Source organism: Echinops telfairi, unplaced genomic scaffold (genome assembly GCF_000313985.2).
Source record: "Echinops telfairi isolate 266 unplaced genomic scaffold, ASM31398v2 ScPeMD7_6;HRSCAF=24_0, whole genome shotgun sequence".
NCBI classification, from domain to species: domain Eukaryota; kingdom Metazoa; phylum Chordata; class Mammalia; order Afrosoricida; family Tenrecidae; genus Echinops; species Echinops telfairi.
In genome coordinates, this window is record NW_022103902.1 from 3,044,161 (window position 1) to 3,053,741 (window position 9,581).

Here is a 9,581-nt window from a genome sequence, read left to right on the forward strand (position 1 = left end):
TTGTTAAATCTGCAGTGAATCAAAGTTGCATAAATTTCACTGGTTCAGTCACATTAACAGGAGTTCTGTGCTTATTCTTTAATTCAGCAAATGCATCCGGAAGGCCTCCTCTAGTCAAGGTACTGTGCTAAAACGTACGTGTCTAATGTTGACCAAACAGATATGGATCTGTCTTGATTGCTCGTATGGCTATGATTTGGAGATACACATTAATATGCATAGGTAGGTAAGCAGATAAATAATTGAAAATAGTGCTGAATTCTGAAATAAATACTGGGATACAAAGAGCTATAAAATATCTAAAAGATGACCTCACCTACAGTAGTAAATATAAAGGAAAGGAGCTCCTGAATAAACATTTCTCTGTGACATTTCCCTAATGAAGTAACATTTAAAGTAAGTATGAAGGATAATACAGGCAGCTCTTAAATTAAGAACATCTGATTTACTCATCACTCCTACTTGTCCTTTAATACAGGGTTTGACCTGGTCTGGCATACCATGGGGGGGTGGGGGGAAGCGGGGGTGGTGGTGGGACAAGAACTGAACAGTTGTATAATTTTGGTGATTTAACATGGTAAAATTGAAAGAAAAAATTATAGAATCCCTGGAATGAGACTCAGAAACAGTGCAATGTACCCTTTCAGGAGCCTAATGAATGGCTTTGGATTAAGGGCAAGATGAAGGAGACATACATGCAGATTCCATGTTCATCTTCCATGGTGGTTCAGGGAGACCTCCATCTCTGGGGATGCGGAAAGCTACTGCCATCTTTGAAGTTTTGCTTTAATGCTGTCTAAATGTGTGCTTATACTGAAGCAATTGAATCCACCATAATAAACAACAAAGTCTTCATAATAACTTTATTTGATTAATATGCAGCTTTTAAAACATTGAGCATGTCCCAAGCATTATGCTGCACTAAAGTAAGGCTAGATACAAAGGAAATGCCCCTGTTCCCACTGCTCTACACATTCTTAAAGGTGCAGGAACAGATTTCCTTTGTAAGCCCGGGACTGCGTCTATCAACTGGGGTTCCGTCAGTGAAATAGAGACATCGTGAAGCTGATGGGTTCGGGGTTTGTTATGGGTACTGAACGCTACAGAGGCTGGGGGAAAGTGGGGAGAACTGAAGATGGAAAAGGAAGAATTAGAGGACAAGCGAAGTCCTCACTAACTTCTGCCGGGAACGCTTCCAGAGGCCAAGCCGACAGAGCCAGCGGGGAACTTTAAGAACCTAGAACCGAAACGGACTGCGAAGAACTTACAAAGAGTTCCAGACAAACCTGTTTCTGCTTTGGGATTAGCGATTGGGAAAAGTGGACACAGAGAGGAGAACATGAACAGTCCAGAACCAGCTGACCCTGGAGCTGGAGCTGTCCCTTACCTGTGTGGCCACTTACAGAGCTATTTCAGGAGTATGGACCTTTGTTTGTAAAACACACCCTTTTCTCTTTCTGTCAGCTCCAAGGAGGAATCAAGGAGGAATTAATGTGAATGGAAAAAATTAGGAAGTTGAGGAACGAAGAGAAAATTTCAAATGACATCTCAAGAAGACAGGGTAGAGTATTATAAAGGCCTCGAATCAAAAAGCCCAAAGAAAAGAACTTGTTCAGAATATTGTAGTTGAAAGTAATGAAAAAAAAGTCTCAAGTTGGACTATTCATGGATTCTATGGTCAAATTACAGAATGATGCAAGAATTATCAGAAGAAGATGGATGGAAAACCTGGTCACTGTACCACAAGAAATTAGTTGACATTCAGTTATTTCAATAAGGTGCGTATAATCAAGAACTGACAATATTTTAGGAAGAAGTCCAAAAAGAACTGAAAGTATGGATGAAAAATATAGTTTCATGAATCCATGGAATGCCAGTGGAAATGTTTCAACTAATTAATGCTGAAAAAAATCACTCACTAATCTATGCCAAAAAAAAATTGGAAGAATGTTACCTGACCAATTGGATGTGATCTATATTGGTGCCCATTGAAAAAAAATATGTCACAACAGAATGTGAAAATTATGTTATGATATCAACAATATCACAAACCCAAAGGACAAACAAAAATACAACCCAAACTCACTGTCATTGAGTGGACGCCAACTCATAGCATCCCTCAAGGATGAGGCAGATCTGCCCCGGTGAGTTTCACAGACTTCAACTATTGACAGGAACAGAAAGTCCTGTCTTTGTCCCATGGAGTGGAAGGTGTTTTGAACTGCATGCATTTAGCATCCCGACGCTAACTATTCACTATACAACCAGGACTCCACATGCAAGTAAAATGTTGCTGAAGACAATTCATGCTGCAGCAATACAGGAAGCTTCCAGAAATTAAATCTGGATTCAGAAGTGGGTGTTGGAAGAGGGATCTCATTGCAGAAGTTTGAAAGCTCTAGGCTGAAAGTAAAAATATATATATATATATTAAAAATGTATTCACTCATCCTTCTTGGACTATGCAAACGCATACAGATGCTTGGATCTTAACAAAGTATGGATAACGTTGAGAAGAACAGGAACCCTACAACCATTGTTTGTGCTTCTGTGGAACCTGTACATAGATCAATGGGAAATCATGCGAACAGAGCAAGGGAACTTGGAAATCAAGACAGATGTGGGTCAACTTGCTTCCTTTCCTCATATTTGCTCCATCTGTATGCTGGTTAATCACCCAACAGACTGTAGTATGTGAAGGAGAAAGTGGCATCCGGAGTATAAGGAAGTTCATTGACAATTTGCTATGTATACAGCTGACACGGATTGCTCCCCGAAAAAGAACAGGACACAAAGCACTTTATGAAAATCAAAGGCTGCAACCTTAAGTATGGCAACTCAATATAAAGTATAAACTCAATATTAAGAAAACAACAATCCTCACTAGGAGATCGGTACATGACATCATGATACTTGTAGAAAACATTGACGCTACGAAGGATTTATTTTTATTTCTTAACCTATACAGATTCATATAGGCAACATTTTCTTAAATAAGCACTTTGATCATTCACCATATATGGAAGGATGTTGCTAATTTTTTTTTAAAAATCACTTTTTTACTTACATACCAATTATTGTGTAACAAATTTTGAAATAAGCCAACCCCTAAAAGTGAAATAACAAAAAATAAAACCATAGAACTGCTTCATAAAAGCATGCTTTTATTTAGTGTAGAAAATTATGCCATTTGAAATTTATCCCATCTTGACAAAAATGAAAAAAAATCAGAAACATTACAGGTTTTCTTCATTTGATAAGTGAATTTGGATGGACAAAACAATAAAACATTATGGAAATATAGCTAGTTGGCATGCAGTTTTAAATCAAATTGTAATTGAGTAGCATCATTATCATTTGTTTATTTTTCTCTCTCTTTTCAGAGGACATAACAATGATTCCGTTGTTGTTGGTAGATTTCATGGCTCTTTCACAGATAAGATGTGGGCTCTTATAACATCAAGAAATTTTGCTCTTACTTCTTTTTGATGCAGTAAAATCATTTTCCTTTCTTTCTGCTTCTGTTCTACACAAAAGCACATTCTATGCATGTATTCCAAATGTAGTTTGTGAATGTTAAAAGCATCTAATAGAGATGATGAATTATTTTCCATTTTAATAGAATGGTATGTGGAGTGTTTTATGCGGCTCTTGGGTAACTTGCTCTTACAAGGATTTTTTATTTTTGCTTTCAGTTTAAATAATATTTTCAAGTAAATTACATATGACCCAGAAAATATCTAAAACCAGCATTTTAAGTCACAAGAAATTGATCAGTCACACACATGAGGCCATAATTTCCAAAAAGATGTGACACTTACATCCCCTTTTCATATTAACTATGAAGTGCTTTTCTTCTTGTGTACTGATCATAGACTCAGTTCATGCTTCGTGGATAAGAAATGTAAAAACATGGCGAAAATCATGTCAATTCAACATTTTTTTGAAACTTCTACATGCCAGGCACAAGTGATATACAAATAATAATTTAAAAAAACCCAGGCAAATTATGTGAACATTTTGCAACTTCTAGTGGAAAAGCAAATTGGAAATCTTTACAAAACCATGGAAAGTAAGAGTGAACATTGAATTAATGTTCACACACTCATTTTCTTTTGGACAATGGGAAGCATACTGCAGACTATTTCGATTATTTAATCGTTGACATAAACAAGGAAGAATCACTGGGAGTACCAGATTTCCTGTGTCTCCTTGTGTTTCCCTACGTGATATTATGACTAAAGAGCACAGAACTGATTGTTTGTGTGCTGTAAGTTTATATCTTATGACATAAATTTACATACTTTTATAATATTCTTAACTCTCTCCAACAATTATTCAACTATCCATAGCAAAACCGCAGTGATGAAAATCGTAGGGTGAAGACTTTGCCAATGCATTACAAGGATCTATAGAGCAACATTATGAAGTCTTGTGCAACATTGCTTCACTCACCTACCCTTTCTCTGCCTATTCCCCAGTTCACAGAGAGTTGTGTGGCTGATAGTAATCGCGGTGACACATGGTAATACTTGCCAGAAACATGAAAAAAGTGATTAGCTTAACTTCACCTGTCACAACTATTAGCCTGCCATCCAAGAGAGAGCTGAATACTAATTCGCTCCATAAACTCAAACCAGACTCAGAGTCTATTGATGAGGCTAGGAGACAATTCCAACTCACAGCCTAGTCTATTGGGATTTATCAAGCCTCAAAATTTTACTGCCTTATACTAATACTACTTAGTAACTATTTTATCTTGAACATGCTTCGTACAATTTTGGATAATATCAAGAAATAGTCACAATTGCAACAATTCTCTTATTGTATTACTATTGTACACTCTGCAAGAATTATTTAAAACAAACCCTCTTTACCAGGCATTTCTGATTATTCTCCTCACCCTCTCAGGAGGTCATTTTGTGACATACTAAATTGAGAAAATATTAGTAGTTTTTGAATGATTTTACAGCCATGCACCACAAAACAACAAAATGTTTATCCGGGCAATGTCCATTTGCATATCCATCAAAAGTGCCAGAAAGTCATGAAAGAGTTTAAACTTCCAAATCAGAGAAGGGGACATAGTGAGTGTAATACACTGCTGCCTGGAACATACATATCTCATGTCTCTTGGATTAAAGCGATTGTGCTGCCAGGTGTATAATGGTACAGTATGTATATAACCTGCAATACTTGTCTTGATAGCCATAAAAATGCCTATGTTACCGATTTATGTATGTACTGCAGTATAATTTCCATTGTTATTATAATGTAAAATTCCATTACTTACAAATAAATATTCACCATGTAACAGTGCAAGCCATGACTTACAGGCGGCAGCATCCAATCTTGTGTATCACCTGTCTCAGGAGCATTGTAGCGTTATGTTTCGGCTTAATTTCCCTTCAAAAATATTACTGTGAAGCACGTTAAAGCTGCAAAATGCAGTGAAACCAAGGGTAGTGATCACAGCACCGAGAGGCCACAGAAATGAGTTCTTTTGAAAGGAAGCAATAGATTAAACAATAAAAACGTGGGAAATGAATAAATGCTATTGCCCATGACTTAGGCTTATTTGCACATGCCCAAATCACACAATGTGCTATTATAAGTATTGTGGATATTAAGAGAGATATAATTCGAATTTTGTCAAAAGAACCAACAAATCCATTGCCAACCAGTCAATTGTAACTCACAGTGATAGAAACTCATAGGTTTCCTGAGGCTGTAAATAATCTTTCCAGGTACAGCTAGTCTCAGTTTTCTCCTATAGAGTGGCTGGTGGGTTTGAACTGGTGGCCTTGCAGCTAGTAGTCAAAAGCCTAACCCCCAAATTCACCAAGGCTCCGAAGGTCTACATAGGAATATGTATTGTTATTTAAATCTACCTTGCCTTGCTACTTCCTGTTGCAATGGAAGTATCAAGTAGTCCCATTAAAAACTAGTCATATTTTTATACATTTATCCTACTGACATCAAGTACATTCAGACTTATAGCACTCTTCTATAGAATTTCTGAGGCTATCCATCTTAAGGAACCCTGATGGCATGTGTAGTGGTATGTGTTGGGCTATGGTCTGCATGGTCACCAGGTGGACACCATCGGCAGGTCTGTGAAAGCCTGGGCTTTCTGCTCCTGCAAACAGTTACCGTCTCAGGAACCCACAGGGGGTCACTAAAGAGTCAGCATCCAGGCAGCGAGTTAGATTTGCTTTGAGTTTATCAATCGTAACAGGAGCAGACAGCCTCGTCAAGCTCCCGTGGAACAGCTTATGGGTTTGAACCAGGAAGTTAGCGGTGCAAGGCTTACAGACAACACCACCATGGATTTAATCTCTTATATTCTCGGGTACTCTTCATTCAAAACTACCTTCTACTTCTTGTGTCGCTAGCCTCACCCTCTTTCCTGGCACTTTTTCCGCAGTACTAAGCACTGACCCTTGGGCCATCTTTTTCTAGCCCCTGCGCTGAAATCGTCTCAAGCACGTTTCCTGCGTCTCCCTGTCGCAGTCTGCAACCAAACATCCACGTTTCCTTTCTTCCCCATCGTTGTTATGTGTTTTATTAAAAGTCTTCTGTAGATATGATCATACAATTTAGTTTTATTTCTAATTCTTGGCAATTTTTGAGCTGAAAATAATGTTTGTGTTAAATGTGATTTCTATATTGGAAAAAGACCCTCAAGTAGTTGACCTGTATCCTGTTGGCATGGGGAGTCTCATTCATTGCGTTCGAAGGTAAAGCTGACTTTTCAATGTGCATTCTGTCTACTTATATATTTTTTGGCCTCATTTTATCAAAACATTGAGGGTTTTATTTTCTAATGATACTAATCTGTAGTTTATTATATACTATGTCTTTCTAATTTCCCTATTAGGTAAGGCCATCAGTGTTTGCTTGTACTCTACTTTGGATAGTTTGTTAGATTGACATCTCTTTTTCTATAGATAAGGATATAATTTTCAATCAAAATAAACTGGATATGGAAATTTTGCTGTTGGCGTGTTTTAAATTAATTTTTAAAAATAATTATTGGGTTATTAATATTTCTTCTTGTGTCAGTTTTGTGAATTAGTATCTTTGAAAGAAGTCAACCACTTCACCTAAATTTGGGGAGCTAATTTATTCATTGTTTTTGACATTAATTGCCATCCACTTGGAATCACTGGGTGGTACCCATGGTGAAGTATGAGGTTACTGTGTTAAGAGGTTGACTAGAGGAACAAATCCAGCAATACTCATGAATGTGTACGAAAGAGCTTCGTAGCAATAAGGAATTATATACCAAGAAATCATCCCAGCGCAGTCCACATCAAGTCCGTAAGGTCGGTATTGGTCCATAAGTCCCTCTTTGGACTCATGCAGTCACAACCAATGATCCAGAACGTGGGACTATCAAAGGCTGGTGGGTGTAGAGTCATGTGCATCCAGTGAAGCTGGACACATTACAGGACTCTGGCAGCAGCCGGGGTCAGCCCTCAGTAGGTGAGGGCAGAGAGGGCTGAAGCGGTTCCCAGGGCTCTCTTTAAGAGAAGGTGGCAAGGAACCATCATCCAACTATGACCTGATTGACAGGCTGAATACCACCCCGACACGTTTATATATCTTCACGTTGGCATGCACTTATGGCACTACCACAGTTACTCCTGGAAAGGTTGTTACTTTGAATCATTTACAACTGTCTCAGAATAAGTATTGGTGATATACTTTCATGATATAAAAATATATAGTATAGCTACCGATTGCATCCTTTGATGAAAGGCAAACATTGAACTATTTAACAAAATCTCACGCATTGAAAACTCTTATAAGTGTAGCTCTACGCTGGGACACTTCTGAATGTCTTCCGTGGTGCCAGAGTAGCTGGAGCTCTGTGCCAGAGAAGCCAAGGGATCAGATCTGTTCCTGCCTCCACATTTCTCCAGGACTGACCTGCCCAGGAGCGCAGTGTATCCAGGAGTCCCCTAGCCACCACTCTGGCACCAGGGCTGCATCTCTCCCCTGGTTTTTGTTCTTTGGCTCTATCTTAGTTATGGACTGCTCCGGGGCTCAGTCGTCATGCCCCATGGGCTCTGGGACATTGGGCGAGTTGTTCTGTCCGTGAGAATGCACCCCTGAAATCTGCCAGGGCCTCTCAGCGTTAACCTTTTCTGGTCATCATATTTCAACTGCCATGATGTAGCCATCTGTTAAAAAAAGAAGAAGAAGAATTTATAAATTATCAAAGGGGCAAAGGGGAAGGAGGTGGAGGGAGGGAAGGGGAGAATGTGGAGTTGATGCCAGGGGTTCAAATAGAAAGAAATGTTTTGAAAAACATGATGATGACAACATCTGTACAGATGTGTTTGACAAAATAGATATGTGTATGGATTGTGATGAGAGCTATAAGAGCCCCAATAAAATAAAAATTAAAAATTGTTACCATATTGTGGAAGTTCATAATGTTTTAATTTCATACCTTCAATATTTATTATACACCTCTATGTCCATGCTCTGTGTTGCCATTTAACTGTCAATAAGGATAAAATAGAAGTTATGTTTATTGGTGAGATACCATGCTTCTCCTAGTCATATGGTTATCTGCAGGTTTAATCTTTGATGAAATTGTGTGAGAAGAATTATATTAAAAAATAAACCACGTTCCATTTCTGGCAAGAGAATGAAACTTACTCATAGCTTCTTATAAGGCCCACAGTACAACAAAATGTACACAATCTTTTGATTGTTAAGTGAATAATTTCTGAATAGAATCACATTTGTTATTATCAGTATACTATTATCAGAATTCCTCTGTTTGTTCGGGGAAAGATGGACAATGGGCAAGCCGGCTAACTCATAAATATTGATTTTTCAGGAAACAAAACAAAACAAAAAGCCGACCGCGTGGTTCTCACTGTAATGTGTGTAGTGTCTACTAAATTAAAGGTTGGTCATTGGAATCTTCCATCTCGCATTGGGAAACAACGGCCAGGCAGTCTGATTGCACAGTGATCATGGGGCAGGACACCCTACCGCACAGATCCGCGACTTGACATGAAATGGCCAGGAGTCAGACTAACGTATGTTTATCTGTCTTCAAAGAACCATCTTTGGTTTAATGATATTTTCTTTGTTGCTTGCCCATCTTCAGTGTTATTTACTTCTGCTTTCATCTTTGGTCTTTCTACTTATTTTCAATAGTTTTTTGTCCCCTATATTCTTAGAGGAAAATTTTGAGTAATTTACTTTAAGACAACTTTTTAAATCTGAATAATACATTAATAGCTATAAATGTTTGCTTAAGCTCTTCAGCTGCATACTTACCTGGCACGGGAGATACCATGACCAGGAAGGTGGTTTTCCCAGGGCGAGGCTCACCCATTGCACTCCGGGTGTGCTGACCCCTGCGATTTCCCCAAATGTGGGAAACTCGACTGCATCATCTATGGTAGTGGGGGACTGCGTTCACACTCTTCCCTGTTTCAGAGAGAGAAAACAAAAGCTCTTCAGCTGCATGTCAAATTACACATTTTTTAATTTGTTTATCATTGAAAATATACTCAGCAAAAGAAATGCCAAGTGCACTACTTTCTACATGT

General features: G+C 38.3%; 1 non-coding gene across 1 annotated transcript; it reads left to right on the forward strand.

The window, feature by feature from the left end:
- The first annotated feature begins 9,298 nt into the window (after positions 1-9,298).
- On the forward strand, positions 9,299-9,462 carry LOC115868087. Its single transcript, XR_004045408.1, has one exon. It is a non-coding gene; the product is annotated as a U1 spliceosomal RNA (small nuclear RNA).
- The last annotated feature ends 119 nt before the right edge of the window (positions 9,463-9,581 follow it).